This window comes from Leguminivora glycinivorella, chromosome 24 (assembly GCF_023078275.1).
Source record: "Leguminivora glycinivorella isolate SPB_JAAS2020 chromosome 24, LegGlyc_1.1, whole genome shotgun sequence".
NCBI classification, from domain to species: Eukaryota; Metazoa; Arthropoda; class Insecta; order Lepidoptera; family Tortricidae; genus Leguminivora; species Leguminivora glycinivorella.
In genome coordinates, this window is record NC_062994.1 from 2494100 (window position 1) to 2511273 (window position 17174).

At 34.8% G+C, this 17174-nt stretch overlaps 1 protein-coding gene across 2 annotated transcripts in view; it reads left to right on the forward strand.

Annotated features, from left to right (window-relative positions):
* The first annotated feature begins 7043 nt into the window (after positions 1-7043).
* The window catches only part of LOC125238685 (homeotic protein distal-less), a 174747-nt gene continuing 164616 nt past the window's right edge, over positions 7044-17174 (forward strand). For both annotated transcript variants that reach the window (XM_048146080.1, XM_048146082.1), the window contains exon 1: positions 7044-7550. The gene's annotated coding sequence lies outside the window, so the exon portion shown is untranslated. The remainder of the gene's footprint in view (positions 7551-17174) is intronic.

Genomic DNA, 17174 nt, shown 5'->3' on the forward strand with positions numbered 1-17174 from the left:
GGAATTTGAACATTTTGATGGCAATTAAAAACTTACTTCCTACTAAGCCTGCAGACTGGCGAAAAAATTTAAACACTGGCGTGCCTTGCCAGTTTTATACTTTAACGATGCTTTATTGTTAGTGTTTTCATTTTCAGTGCATATACAGGCTAACATTGATATTTGCCAGTCGCTTTTCGGTGAAGGAAAACATCGTGAGGAAACCGGACTAATTCCAATAAGGTCTAGTTTACCCTTCGGGTTGGAAGGTCAAAATGGCAGTAGCTTTCGTAAAAACTAGTGCCTACCGCCAAATCTTGGGATTCGTTGTCAAAGCGGACCCCAGGCTCCCAAAAGCCGTAACAAATGCCGGGATAACGCAAGGAGGATGCTAATATAGGGTAACACACATTAGTATTTGTAATGAAATAAGCAAACATTTACTACCTTGAAATCAACAATCGAAATCTTTATCTCTTTCGTATAAAATACTCGTAATTAAATAACTAACTTACAATCATGACTCGTGACGGAAGCCTAATAAGAGTAATATAAATAAAAAAAAATGGGTTAGTAGGTACAGGTACCTATAATTATTTTTCTATGTTAACTTATTAAACGCATATGCCAAAAATTAAGTATGAATTGTCAACTATATCAGGTACGCTCTTTATTAGTACAATGGCTATAAAAGGGATCCATAGCATCACTTAACCAGCTACCACATACACCGCCGGGCCCTTACAATGTCATCTAACATTTATTCCTCCATAATACAATACAATACAATAATTAAACTAACTAGCTAAACATCGGAACCCCTTTTAAGTCACCTGTGTTGCCAGCGCAAAAAATTCGCAATAGAACCGACTCCCCATAACAATAGATGAATACCCTATTACAGGGTGAAAAAAATGGCAAAGAGGCCGTCTTTTGTGCGGAAAAAGTGTACAATGGTATAATATATACGATCACTTGTTTAGTTTGTCAAATGATGGCGCTATGTTGGAGAGTCTTTTTGGTGAACGAAGATTAATTAATTTTTGAGTTACGAGGTTTTGTCCTTTGGTGTGTTTGAACTTTCTAATGTAGCAAGTGGGTTTTGCAAACTCGTCCTTTAAAAAGTTGAATTAGCTCTGCCGTATCCTATCTATATCGTATTTAGAGCGAATATTTAGCGTATTTGAAAGTTCGAATAGGGCAGGTACTTACCTAGTCAGTTATAATATACTTACAGTTTAGTGCGTTTTCACATTATCCGATCCGATATCGGATGTAGGACCGATATCCCATACATTACAGGCGCCATCTTGGATTTTTTCTATTGAAATCCTTCCGACATCCGATATCGGATCGGATAATGTGAAAACGGCCTTAGACTGTATCACAGCAACAATTACAGTAGGTAGATAGCAAAAAGTAACTTACAAATTATTTATTTCTAAGTTTAACACCTAATCAATGAGAAATAGAAGTTTAAGTACCTACATAATAATGAAATAGTACATTACGATACAAGTGCGTAAAAAAGGAAGTTCGAAACGAGTGGCGATAAATTGCAACACGACCGAAGGGAGTGTTTTAAATCGACACGAGTTACGAATCTCCTTTTCGCACGTGTGCCGTACGACGTTTTTCAGTACAGATGAGCCTCCGAAGTTTCGACCTGGGGCCTATTGCATAACAATTTACAACTTGTATTACAAGTGGAACTCTCTTTCTTATAAAATGAATTGGAGGGGGACTACCGCTTGTAATATGAGTTGTAAATTGTTATGCAATAGGCCCCTGGCATATAATGAACCACTTCTCGCACTAGTGCGTAAAAAAACAACATCTGTAATTACTGAAAAATACATTTCGTCATGCTGCTTATTTTATTACTATTAGTTCTTAAGACAAAACAACAAGAATCAAAAGTAGGTATTTATAAAATTCAGTCGAACTTCATAGTCTCTTTTCAGTACAGATGGTGCTTTCTGCCCGCACTACTGCGCAAAGTGATTAATTTCTTATCAGGTCGAAAGTTCAGAGCGCCATCTGTACTGAAAAACGTAAAATACACGTGCGAAAAGGAAATTCGTAACTCGTCTCAATTTAAAACACTCCCTTTTCAATTTTTTGCCACTCGTTTTGAACTTCATTTTTTTCCGCACTTACGAGTATCATAATGTATATTAACATTATCAATGAAAACGAATACAAAACAATATCTCACTTACAAACACTGCTGCTACACCATTCCAACATCAATATTTAGTAACTAATCGTGTAAGGTGAACAATTACCCTATTGCCCTTTTACCCCCAGCTATTGAACTTTGGGGTACAGAACTAAAGAATACTCCATAACGTTCTTAATCAGTTGGAGTGTAAAGATATCCTGATAAATAGAGGTATAATCCATACTTGACGACCGGTCTGGCGCAGTCTGTAGTGACCCTGCCTGCTGCGCCGCGGTCCCGGGTTCGATACCCGGTAAGGGCATTTATTTGTGTGATGAGCACAGATATTTGTTCCTGAGTAATGGATGTTTTCTATGTATATAAGTATTTATATATTATATATATCGTTGTCTGAGTACCCACAACACAAGCCTTCTTGAGCTTACCGTGGGACTCAGTCAATCTGTGTAAGAATGTCCTATAATATTTATATTTATTTTATATGTATACTATATGGTCCGAAACGTCCACTAGGTAACCTGTCACTAAAATAGAGATCCAAGTGATAATTTCAAGTCCCAAGTTTATCATCTATGAGAAAATTATTTATTTATTTATTTAAACTTTATTGCACAATTAAAAAAGTACAAATGGCGGACTTAATGCTAGCAGGCATTCTCTACCATTCAACCATGGGCTAAACCGAGAGATCGTGTTGGTGCAGGGTCATAAAACAGTTAAGTAGTGAAATAACAAGGAATTATATACATATACCTAAATTTGCCTAACTAGTTATATCTACATATACATACATAAATAATGCTAAATATAATAAATATACATAAAATACATATATAAAATAAAATATCCATTGTGAAACATCATGAGGACAACTCTTGAACTTTTTCTAACAGGTGCTTGCGTAACATGCGCTTGAAAGACAATTTGCTCTAATTATCAGTCTGACTTCACTTTAAAACTGGCTAGAAAACTAGATACCTAATAGTCGAATTCTTTTTGACCTTGTTTATTTTAGTACCTACCTATGGTTTTTTTTACGAAATACACTTTAAAAATGTGAAACTATACGAAGAATGACTCTAATTTCCAGTAATCCGAATTTTCCACCAATCCAGTTGTATACTAAATTAAAAGCAAGTGTGTATAGGGCTACTTTTTGTCTCCTATACCTAATTCCATTTTCACCACACCAACTGGTAAATGCTCCCTTGATTATTCGAAAACGGATAACAAAATTGCATTTTATCCACAAGAGTTCAAAATAATTTCATATTTTTTACTTGATGTCTTAACATGGACGTTAGATTTAAATGAATGATGATTTTGAATCAAGAATACTTAATAAATTGATGAATTTGATTTAGTTTGATGTTTGACAGTTAATATTTTATTCGTGATAGTTTCCTTTGTTCCATTAAAAAAATAAATTTAATTTTCCCTGTAGCATTTAGGTACTCTCATAAAAAGAGTCAATAGATATGATTCGGTGTGATTTAAGTCAGTCAGTCACTCAGGACTTTGCATTTTATGTATGTAGATAACATGAAAATAATGCATGATATCAAAAAATATTACATGACCTTTCTTCTTGGGAATTTCATAAGCATTATTTCTTTCATTGACAACTTTTTTCTAAAATGTATACTTTTAAATAAAAATTTTGGGACATATTTTAGGGTAAAAAGGGGGGTTGCGTCAGGTGGGGGGAGGGGACGCTAGTGTGCGCAAAGCACCTTACGCTAAGGTATCTAACCGCATTTATTTTTATTTGGATTTTTTTTTCAAAAAACACAGTTTGACCGAATCAATAGACTTATTTACTCAGACAAAGGTTGACCTTAATCAGACCCAAGATTTTTTTAAATACAGATAAATAAAACTTTTTTTTTTTATGAGGAACAGGTAAACCATTTGACTGCAATCTCACCTGATGGAAAGTGCCGATGCAGTCTAGGATGAAGCATGTTTACCCAAAAAATGTCTATTCACTCTTGATTTAAAAAGATCCAAATTATAGTGGGTTGGAAATAGACATGCAGGAAGTGAGTTCCACTCCTTAGCCGCTCGCATGATAAAGCTAGATGCAAATCGTTTAGTGCGAATCATTGGCAAGGAAACGACGTAAGGGTGAAACGCAAGTCCGCGCCTAGTCCCGCGTTGACAGAAAGGAGACGGGGGGATTAGATTATGTAAGTCCATCGCACACTCCCCAAAATGTATCCTGATGATGATGATGATGTAGCTATAGATGTCTAGGCGATAAAAAAAAAAGTATTATAACCAAGGATTATTGATACAGGATTTACAATCTTCATAAATACTGAAAATCGTACTCCGATTTTTCAGCGCCACCTATTAAATACTATCATAACTACATTAATGATACCTACAAATTTTTTTTTCTTTTCAAAATATGTATTGGCATGATATCATGATTTATTTTTTTTAATTAGCCTCTCTTGTGTCCCACTGCTGGGCAAAGGCCTCCCCTCGCTTTCTCCACTCGACCCTGTTGTTGGCATGATATTAGGTAAGTTAAGGAATATGTCATGTTCTTATAGGAAACTAGCTTTTGCCCGCGGCTTCGCTCGCGTTAGAAAGAGACAAAAAGTAGCCTATTTCACTCTCCATTCCTTCAACTGTCTCCTCTTAAAAAATCACGACAATACGTCGCTCCGTTTTGCCGTGAAGGACGGACAAACAAACAGACACACACACTTTCCGATTTATAATATTAGTATGGATAAAAACACGCAAAAATATTTGAGGAAAATATGATTTTAGCCACTTCCAGTCTGTGAAACAGCGCCATCTAGTTTTAAGCCTAAAAAGCCCATACATTTCAGGGGTACGCTTTTTTGTATGGGCTGTGTCTGTCACGTACATGTGGTCACGTATTATATCGTTCTTGCTAATATTTTTTTTACACGTTAAACTTCCGTGAGACATATTCAAATAATTAATTGAAATACGGTTGTACTCACGTTATTATATCAATAGCGATATAATAACGTGAGTACAACCGTATTTCAATTAATTATTTGAATATTTTTTTTACTGCAGAAATGACTGCGAGCGGTGGTACCTACCTACCGCAATAGTTTTAAATCAAAGGAAATAGTTATTTGTTATACAAGGGGGCAAAGTCGTATTTTAACGCCGAATGTGTGGAATTGAAAAACGAGCAAGTGAAAGGATTCTATAGTTGAACCACGAGCGAAGCGAGTGCTCCGAGAATAGAATCCTGAACTTGCGAGTTTTTTAACACACGAGAAGTAAAATACATTTGCACCCGAGTGTAACACAAAACTTTTCCCCTCACTATAGCGAGGAAACTACAACGCAAAAAAATGCGTTTAGCACTGCTTCCAGTAGTTCCACAGGTGGTAGATCATCTTTATTACTAGATTCACCTACTTTTATCAATTTTGAAACAATTAATTTGACTTTATTCAAGGTCAAATTACTTTACCCACTAGTGGATAAAAATGCGTTTTTACCCGCTGGTATTAAAAGACAAAACACGTGTTTCCGAGCTAGTGAGGGGAAAAATGGATTTATACCTCCGGCAAGAGTCGAACGTGCGACCTCTTTGCAGGAGCAGTCAATATGAACAACTTAGCTGTTTTTGCTCTGGTAAAGCAGTAGCACACCTCGGACACTGGCTATCAAATATATGAAAGAGGCGCGTTCCTAAGCACACAGTCTAAGCTCGTGTAGGTGAACGCGTACCATGCTTGTATGAGTGAAATACCTATGACAGGTCGACTGTTCGCGTCTTGGACAGGTGGTAACTGTGAGGTAACCGAGAGGTGAGCGGCACTTTCAGCGGGGTGCCATGAGTGGCCATACTGTACGATAGTACACTATACTGTGGTAGTAGGTCACAGGTTCGAGTCCTGCCGGTGTGAATTTACCATTTTTCCTTTGATTTAAAAATATGTATGGAGGTGTGAATTTTCCATTTTTAGACTAAAATAGAGCAAGGTTAATCAGTCACCTTGTATGATAAATAACAAATATTAATTATGCTAAGGTTAAGACCGGGAAGGTTGTTCATAGGGGATAAATGGTCAGCTAAAATATTATATTGACCTAAAATATCTATTGTTAATTTGACTCCTCCCGAATTGTAAATTCACAAATAGGTAGATATACATACAGTTAAAAGCAAAATATGTTCGAGAAAGAAAATGGTTGATGTTGATATACCTACAAAAAGTTATACAATATATAAAGACAAAATGTATCCTTTATGTTTGGTCGGCATTGTTTATAACACTACATATTAAGGTCCTATATCATATTTTAAGATCCTAAACAAAGTCTTAAGAATAAAAAAAAATGTTGATGCACTTGACTTCACACTCCCAGAGAACATTAAAATCACAATCCAAAGTTCATCGACTCAAGCACTAAAATCAAAGAAACCGCCACTAAAAAAACACACTTAAAAAAAATAAAGCCTACAGCTTCGAGTTCTCTTACTTTCTGGCTCACGTACAGACTAAAACTGGGCGTGGCCAAGAGAACAGGTTAGTAAAGCCGAACACCGCCAAAAAATACCATAAAAAACATATAATGGCAACCCTAGGAGACGATCGATGGGATAGTACCAACCGGCTCGCGTCTCACGTACTAACGAAAAAAATCTCGTTACAACCCTCCACCAATCAAAACTAAGCCACGCCCCATGATCATTCCACCTTCAAATAGGCCCCGCCTCACGCGCGACGCTAGCGCCAGCGCCGCCATACAAGTGGCGGATATTGGTACTAAATAGAGCGAGACAGAGCTACGCTGGGCGCGTCGCCTCTCGCACAATTTGAGCCAACCGATCATTAAGTGTTTAAATTCAACGGGAGTTGGTTGTGTCGGGTTTCGACGGAGGGGAACGCTATTAAAATATCTACAAACATTATCTTTAATTGGGCTGAATTTTGCGCTTGTGTGCGCGGGTTTTTTTTCAGTGTCGCTTTTTTCCGAGTTGATCACTGTTATCAGTTTTGTTTAGTGCGGTTTGTGTTGTGAGCGAAAATGACATCAGTGACGTGACAGTTCGAGAAAATCGCCAATTCGCGGTTCGCGCTTGAAAAATCGTTAAAAATGACACGTGCCACATAATAGTGATGCGATTAAGAGTAATTATCGCAGTACCGTTCGTCTTGATTGCCTACAATTAACCAATAACCATCTCTGAACCGTGACCCCTTCGATTTCCAAACGTGTTTTTCGACGTTTCACTTTTTCCGAATTGGATTTTTACGGTTTTTTTTTCTGTGTTCAGAAACAGTGCGTTCGGGATTTAGAGAACATAGTGTGACTGTGCCCTAAAATTTTTGTGGAAAAGTGATGCTGTGTGCCGTCTGATTTTTTGATTTTTTCCGTGAGTACCCTAGACTATACCTAGTTTTAGTTTTAATTTTAAATACACCTATACTAATTTGACATTTGAGTTTCGTATATATGTGATTATCCAAAATAATAGGTATTAATTACAAAACCCCGTTTGTGCTGTGTGAGTTGTCAAAAAAATCGAAAAATATAAGAAAATACCAAATCCTGATCAGAACCCTTACCATACATAAATCATTGGATAACTCAATTCAAAATGTTTAAACCGTTTTCTACCTACCTTCGTTTCCACAAAAAAGTAAGAAAAATATTTTTACAATTTGGAAAACCGCGAAACTTAATTTTCGTTTCAATAAATTAGATTTTCACTAACTTATAGTTTTAAAATCTATAGTGTTATACAGCATAAGTACTTAAGTAAGTAAATTTAAAATACAACTCAAACAATACTTAGGTATGTATACTTCTTATCGTTACAAAATAAGTACAATTTATTACTATATACAACATTACCTAAGTATAGTTATAAGAAATAAAGCCAGATACAGGGAAAAACCTAGTCACAACAAACTATGTGTGCACCTGCTTATCTACATTACATATTGCATTAATCATAATGTAAAATCAAGTTACAATGTAACTTTTTATTACATATTAATTCTCCACGACGTACTTATTTAATATTGCCTAGTAATAAAACTAATGCTAACGTCTCTCTGTTACCACTTTTAAAACACTGAACCGATTTAGATAAGTATGGAGATCAATTGAAGAGTAGTTTTTGTCATTTATCCCCATTTCAGACAATATTGTTACATTCCAATTTAAAAAAGAGCGTCTAGAAACTTTTGACATAGCCCAGTTACTGCATACAAAAACGAACTGTCAAAATGATCGTAACATTATACCTTCTTGACACGAAGTAGGTTATTAGTATTAGGCAATAAACATGAGAAATGATATATCATGTTTATGAATCATTACAGGCAAGAAACAATTATTGCATTATTATCGATTAACGATAATTTTTATGGCGTAGTGAGCTAAACTAGAAAAATATCTGATTACGCTAACAAGATTCCAATAAGTTTTTTTTAATAAACCAACTGAAATATATATCATACACGAAAGAAAAAACGAACAAGCCTACTTATACTACGTAAGACTACTTAAAAGAAACCAATAAAAAAAAATTGGACATTAGTTGGACTTTTTGTTGGACTGTGTTCCATTTTTCCCTCATGGCCCATTTTGCGTAGGTATACTACCCTAATTGTTTTCGCAGTAGAAATTTAATGTATCAACAGAAAATCAATGTAACTTTATTTTTCCATACAAATGAAATTGTAGGTACTTTTGAACAAACCAAGTATATAATTGCAGGTGTAAATTAAATAATAAATAAATAAATATTATAGGACATTCTTACACAGATTGACTGAGTTCCACGGTAAGCTCAAGAAGGCTTGTGTTGCAGGTACTCAAACAACAAATTCGTTGAAGGTAGAAACTGTAGAAAGTTTCCTCCATCTTATTAGATAGATTAAAGTAGAGAATACCATTTAATTATTATCCTAAACTTGAGTAATAAATTCATCATCAAAATAAGCCACTGAATATTATTTATCTTACCATAGGTAATATAATCTTGGCACATCTACGGTAGGATGGACCTACCGTAGATGTGCCATTTTTTTTCAAAGTTGTCCACCCCACTTTTTTTTTAGGTTTGAAAATTTTCATGTGTTTTCCACTCAGAATCGCGAGCTCTTTCAATCCTACTTAGAGAAAAAATGTGTCCCAAGGTTTTTTTCCCATTCCGTTACCACTTTTTCATACATTTTGTATGGCGGTAACGGAATGGAAGGTTCGAAAAAATGTATGGAAATCTTGGGACATTTTTTTTTCCTATCAGGATCGAAAGAGCTCTTGATTCTGAGTAAGAATCGCGTAAAAAATACCCATGTAACAAAAAAAGTGGGGTGGACAACTTTGAAAAAAAATGGCCCAGATATTCCTAATCTTGAAATACCTATTAGGTATTTCGCGACAACCAATGAATAGGTACGCAATTAAGCATATATTACGATAGACAACCATATTTTTTATTTCAAAGAAATAAGAAATAAACAAATTGATATTTTTAATAAGGCCAAAGTTTCTAGCTGCTTAAAAACTGAGACTGTACTACTTAAAAGAAAAGCAAATTCTCGTAGTTAATAAATATTTATTAACGTGCGTTTTCACATTATCCGGTCCGATATCCGATGTAGGACCGATATCCCATACATTCAAGCCGTCATCTTTGATATTTTTCTTTGAAATCCTATCGGTTTTCGTTATCTGATCGGATAACGAGAAAACGCACGAAAAGATGACGAAAAATTCGACAAAGATCCAGACTTTCCGTAAACAGACAGGGTGTTAACGAATTCGTAATATTATTTCCACAAAACGTATAAACCTCAAGAATATTTCAAAATACCTATATGAAACTTTAAATTCTCGCGATTTGTATTTTATTGGCCACGTGACCATGAAAAAAAGGTAAAATAACGTTATTCTATCGCGTTCGGCCCCTGTGTTACTTTAGAAATATATGCTTTATGTCAAAAATATATAATCAAAGTGAAAAAATAGAAACTCGTGCAGCGAAACGGGGCATTAGCCGTGGAAATTGCCCTAGGCTGCCTAGAAAGAGACCTAGACCGTAACACGGTAGCTATTTACATGGTGAACGTAATTGTGTCTCTTTCTTTTACTGGCGGAATAAGAGAAATGGGTGTCAAATTAGTTGAAACGGGATGGTACCATTTGAAAGGTATTGGGTTGGGCAATCTACTGGGTTGTTCAACCCCTCAACCGCCTTGTTCCAGATCTGTCAGAGACAATTTAAACTGTAACAAAGAGGATAGAGTATTAAAGAGAGTTACTGTCAAAGTAAAATGTGTAATCACAGTGCATAGACTGCCATCTCTCGACACAGGCTTAAAACTTTTGAACCTCAGTTTTGACAATTTGGCCCATATTCTTAGCTTGATATGTTTTCAAATGACAAATATTAATATTAGCGCCATCTAGCCGAGCGTACCCCAAAGGTGTATCGCCAATATCGCCATCTAGCTCACCGTACCTTTTTCTGTCATGGTTTTGGGGTACGTTTTTTTCTTAGACTTTATCTGTCTATACGAAGTTATATACTCGTAGGTCTTTGACTGTACACTAGTCAGGGACCAAACGACCTCTTTTACAAAAAGTCGTCGACATCTCTTCTAAATACCTAAAACAGGTATGGATGTGTTCCTCGTTATCTCCAGATTACGAATTGACCTGTTTTAGTTTATGGAGGGGGGGACGGGTTGAGAAAAAGGGGGGAGAAATATGGCGGCCGACCATCATAGATATTTATTCACATCTCGAGTCCTATGGCACCAATCTGTTCGTGCAAGATGTCGTTTGAAAGCTTATTAAACCTACTTTAATTGTTTTTAAATAACTATACTCATAAAAGTAACCGTTTACGAAATATTTGAAAATATGTGTTTTTTTATCGCGCACGATTTGCACAAGTACTAGAAAAAATGCGTCTAACTCAATAAACAATAACTTTACCGCAATTGATGTTATTATAACATTTTTGCGTCTATTCATGCTCTTTCTAAAAATATAAGTTTCATTGGTATATGATAATATATAACCATGTAATTACGAATTTGGTTTAGCAGGAGTCACTCTGCCCGGTCGCAGAAATGGGCGCTGACCGTAGTAAAGTATTCAATATTTTTGAGGTCCTATTTTACGGATCCATATGCGAGAGGTATCGTTTCAAAGCTAATTAAACCTACTATATTTTTATACAAATAACTATAGTCATAAAGGTAGCTGTTTAGAAAATATTTGAAAATATGTGTTTTATAGACCATGAGTCGCACAAGTACCTACTGGTAAAAAATGCTTCTTAATCAATAAACAACAACTTTTCCGGAATTGATGTTAGTATAAGATTTACGCGGAATTTCGTGCGCTTTCTAATAACATAAGTTTTATTGGTGTATGATATTATATAACCAAGTAATTACAAATACGGTTAAGTAGGGGCCACAGTGCCCGGCCACGTATGGATGCTGACCGTCGCCAAATTTTCTATATTTTTCAGATCCTATTTTATTTAACAGGAATCTTTTGAAAGCATATTATGCGTACTATCATTAGTTCTCAATAAGGCGAAATGTATGACCTTTTCAAATAATAAGTTTTGTCAGTATTGCATAAACAATTAATGTTAATTTATCCATCATACTCACTGCGCACCGTCATATACATGGATGACCATTTTCGTTGCCGTTTTCATAATTTTTAAGATTGTAGCTTGGTGCATGACCAATAAACAATAACTTTACCGCAAATAATGTTATGATAAGATTTACTGGACATTTCATATGCTTTCTAAAAATATAAGTTTTATTGATGTATGATATTATACAACCAAGTAATTACGAATTTGGTTTAGCAGGTGTCACTGCACCCCCGTGACGTAAATAGGTGCTAACCGTCGCCTAATTTTATGTATTTCTCAGATCCTATTTTAGCGATCAATTTGTGAGAAGTATCATTTGAAAGCATATTATGCGTACTATCGTTACTTTTTAATAATTTTAGTCGTAATTGTAGAAGTTTACAAAATATTTGACAATATGTGTATTTTTACTATATATGAATAGCATTCGCACTGATACGAGTGAAACATGCTTCTAGCTCAATAAATTATATTTATTCGCAATTGATATAATAACGAAATGAACCGCAAAATGTATGGCCTTTACAAAAAATGAGTTTTGTTAGTTTTGCTTAAACAATTAATGTTAATTTGTCCACCATACCCACTGCGCACGGTCAATCGTCATATAAACGAATGTCCACCGCCGTTGCCTTAATTTTTTCATCATTTTACAGATTTTATTTTACTGATCAATTAAGTATATAAGTAAATTCAATACGTGATAGATTATATTTATTATGAATATACGATTAGTGAAATAAAATCTGAAAAATCATGAAAAAAGGCAACGACGGTGAACATTCATTTATATGATGGTGCGCAGTAGGTGAGCTGAACAAATTCAAATTAATTGTTTATGCAATACAAACCAAACTTATTTTTTGTGTAAGTCATACATTTTCCGTTTATTTTGTTATTATTTCAATTGCGGAAAACTATAATTTATTAAGCTAGAAGCGTGTCTTATCAATGCCAATGCTATTCATGCACAGTAAAATACACATATTACTAATCAAATATTTTGTAAACTTCTACAGTTTTGACTTGAGATATTAGAAATAAAGATAGTACGCATAATATGCTTTCAAATGATACCTCTCACAAATTTATCAGTAAAATAGGATCTGAGTAACGTAGAAAATTTAGCGACGGTCAGTCAGCACCCAATATCGTGACAGGGCGCAGTGACCCCTGCTAAACCAAATTCGTAATTACTTGGTCATATATTATCATACACCAATAAAACTTATATTTTTAGAAAGCGCATGAAATTTCGCGTAAATTTTATTATAACATTAATTGCGGTAAAGTTATGGTTTATTAAGTTAGAAGCATTTTTTATCTGTATATGTGCAACTCGTGCTCGAAAAAAAAACTCATGTTTTCAAATATTTTGTAAACAGCTACCTTTATAACTATAGTTATTCAAAAGTAATTATAGTAGGTTTAATTTGCTTTCAAATGATACCTCTTACATATGGATCCGTAAAATAAGAACTTAAAAATATTGAATACTTTACTACGGTCAGCGCTCATTTTTATGCGACCGGCGGAGTGACCACTAGGAAATAAAATTCGTAATTTAATGGTTATATTATCACTTACCAATAAAACTTATATTTTTAGAAAGCTCATGAATAGTCGCGTAAATTTTACAATAACATCAATTGCGGTAACGTTATTGTTTATTGACTTAGAAGCATTTTTTACCAGTACTTGTGCGATTCATGCTCGATAAAAAACACATATTTTCAAATATTATGTAAACAGCTACCTTTAATACTATAGTTATGTATAAACAATTATAGTAGGTTTAATCATCTTTCAAACGATACCTCTCACATATGGATCCGTAAAATAAGACCTCAAAAATATTGAATACTTTACTACGGTCAGCGCCCGTTTATGCGACCTGGAGGATAACCCCTGTCAAACAAAATTCTTAATTACATGGTTATATATTATCATATACCAATGAAACTTATATTTTTAGAAAGAGCATGAATAGACGCGAAAATTTTATAATAACATCAATTGCGGTAAAGTTATTGTTTATTGAGTTAGACGCATTTTTTACTAGTACTTGTGCAATTCATGCGCAATAAAAAAACACATATTTTCAAATATTTACTAAACGGTTACTTTTATGAGCATAGTTATTTGAAAACAATTAAAGTAGGTTAATAAGCTTTCAAATGATACCTCGCACGAACAGATTGGTGCCATAGGACTCGAGATGTGAATAAATATCTATGATGGTCGGTCGCCATCTTTCCCCCCCTTTTTCTCGACCCGTCCCCCCCTCCTTAAACTAAAACAGGTCAATTCGTAATCTGGAGAGAACGAGGAATATATCCATACCTGTTTTAGGTATTTAGAAGAGATGTCGACGAAAATCGTGAAGGAGACGACTTGTGGCCAAATTGGCTCTAGACTACACCGTGTCCAATAAGTTTGAATACAGCACAAATAGCCAATAAAACAAAATGAACAAATAGTTACTACATTATTATTATATTTTATGAATGGCACTCTTATTTACTACATTCACAACAAATGTTTTGGAATAACTCCAGCATTAACTTGTTTACCAGCCTCAAACGCTTCTCAAACGGATCACACGCGGCACGCACCGTTTTCTTCACATTTCATCCCAAATACTCTCGATAACCTTTTTGAAATGATCTAGGTTTATGATTTAATAAAAATGTAGTCTTCAAAGCATGTATGACCATACAAAATAGTCTAATACGCCTAAACCTGGAGGCCTGGGTGGCCACTCATGTTTCGGATAAAAAACTGCCAAATTAGTCTGAAACTACGCTAGAATACCATTTGCCGAATGTGCTGGAGGTGCGTCTTGTTGGGACACATGATACTCATTCCCAAGCATCCTTTTTAACTTTAAGGCATTTTTTTCTCCAAAACCTTGGTTTTAAAGAAAGAAACGTTGATTTTAACGCTTTTATCTGTAAGTACTGAAGGTAGTTTACCTCGCTTACATACTGCATCCCACACCTGGGCCGATGGTGAGCTCTGGAACCTAGGCACATTTTTCTAGTTGCCCGGAACGTTATCTATCCTCGGTACCCATAATAGTTTATTTTGGACACGTGGCGTCTGTTTTATCACATACAGATTCTCCTTATAAAAAATAACTCGTCACCTGCGTGCCGAGCAAGTATTTTGTTGGCACTTTACCTCTTTGTTTTTCTTAGACACTCCGGAAATTTCATGTACTTTGTGCTTGTATTTTATTAAGAGGAATATACTCTTTAGTTTAAATAAGAATTTGATGGCCTGTGATCCCTATATCTTTAGAACTGAGGTAAAATGTGAGTATTCGGACTTATTGGACACGGTGTAATTAACAGATTGAAGATTATTAATTCAGTAGCAAATTTTTGACAACGGCGTGAAAGGGGTTAAATAGGTATTTTGAGGCCTCCTCTAGTCAAAACACAAAATGCACGTTAAGAAACCGTTTTCTTTTTAATAGTTTGTCAAATCGTTTAAATCAAAAATTTTACTAGATAGTTAAAATACTTCGAAATTTTATAAGTAAGTGAAATTGGGCTATTTTTTTTTTCAAAGTATTCCACCCCACTTTTTTGTAACATGGGTATTATTTTCGCGATTCATACTCACACTGAGAGAAATTACAACCAGTTTTCATGTTTGTTCAACAAGTTTTTTGGTTAAAATAGCGCCTACGTGCTCTTTGGTTCAAACAACAAGCTACTTGTCATTTGAATCGGCAATATATTTGAATCAACAAGTCGATTTTATAAAAACAACATGACACATATTGTTTTTAACATACGTTTGGCTCATATATTAAATTAAAACGGGACTTAATCGCGTAAAACTTACGTTTTATATTTAACCCGACGTTTCGGACATGACATTACGTCCGTGGTCACGGGTAGACCGGGGTTGTTAGTTTAAATCAATATACGTTTGGCTGATTCAAACCTGTTCAAACGGATAAACCGCAACAAGTCGAACTTGTTAAATTCACAATGAAAATTTCTCTCAGTGCAGAATCACGAGGTCTTTCGATCCCAATAAGACAAAATAAAATGGCGCGATTATACCTAAAGGCATACCAAACTAATTTGAAATTGATTCCGACAACTTAGACAGTGAAAAAATTTTTTTAAACTTCAAACTTCAATGACATTATGATTTTTACTTAACCCGTGCTTAGGCGGGGTTATCAATATCGTTGCTAACTTAGCTTAGCCTAACTAGTAGATATTGTGGCATAATTATGACGACGTGCAACATAAAGAATTCTTTTTTTTACATACAACAGTAGAATGTGAATCGAATGAGTAAGAAAAGAGAGAGTTTTTGTTTATTATAAGATAGAATAATAGCTACATTTAATTTAGTTTTTAACATATTTACATAATTATATAAGAAACTAAGACTATCCTTTAGTCTAAATTTAGTACTTGGATTTAATTTAGTATTAGTTAAGTTTTTTTGTACCTACTTAGGTACTAATTTGTTAATTCGTTTCTGTGGCAATAAAGAAATTTCAATTTCAAAAATCGATTGATAAGTATCCGAAATTTTGCGTTGATGTGAGAATACCAACTAGGTATTTTCTCCAACGGCAGTTTTAATTTTTTTTAATAGCCCGTTTATGTGTCCCACTGCTGGGCAAAGGCCTCTCCCCGTGATTTCCATAGCTCCGTTGGTGTGCTATTTCTGGTCATATTAAGCGCGGACGTTTTAAGAAATATTTTTAAGTAGCTTTTGCCCGTGGCTTCGCTCGCGTTAGAAAGAGACGAAACGTAGCCTATGTCACTCTCCGTCCCTTCAACTATCTCCACTTGTAAAATCACGTCAATTCGTCGCTCCGTTTTGCCGTGAGAGACGGACAAACAAACAGAGACACACTTTCCCATTTACAATATTAGTATGGATAAATACTGATTTTCAGTTTGATCCAATTTCTCCTGTGGTCCGATTCACCTCTACTTAAAACGTAATAAAACTACATCCAACCAGTCATATAAAATCGACCAGTCCCTTATCATACATAAAAACCGGCCAAGAGCGTGTCGGGCCACGCTCAGTGTAGGGTTCTGTAGTTTTCCTTATTTTTCTCAAAAACTACTGAACCTATCAAGTTCAAAACAATTTTCCTAGAAAGTCTTTGTAAAGTTCTACTTTTGTGATATTTTTTCATTTTTTTTAAACATATGGTTCAAAAGTTAGAGGGGGGGGGACGCACTTTTTTTTCCTTTAGGAACGATTATTTCCGAAAATATTAATATTATCAAAAAACGATCTTAGTAAACCCTTATTCATTTTTAAATACCTATCCAACAATATATCACACGTTGGGGTTGGAATAAAAAA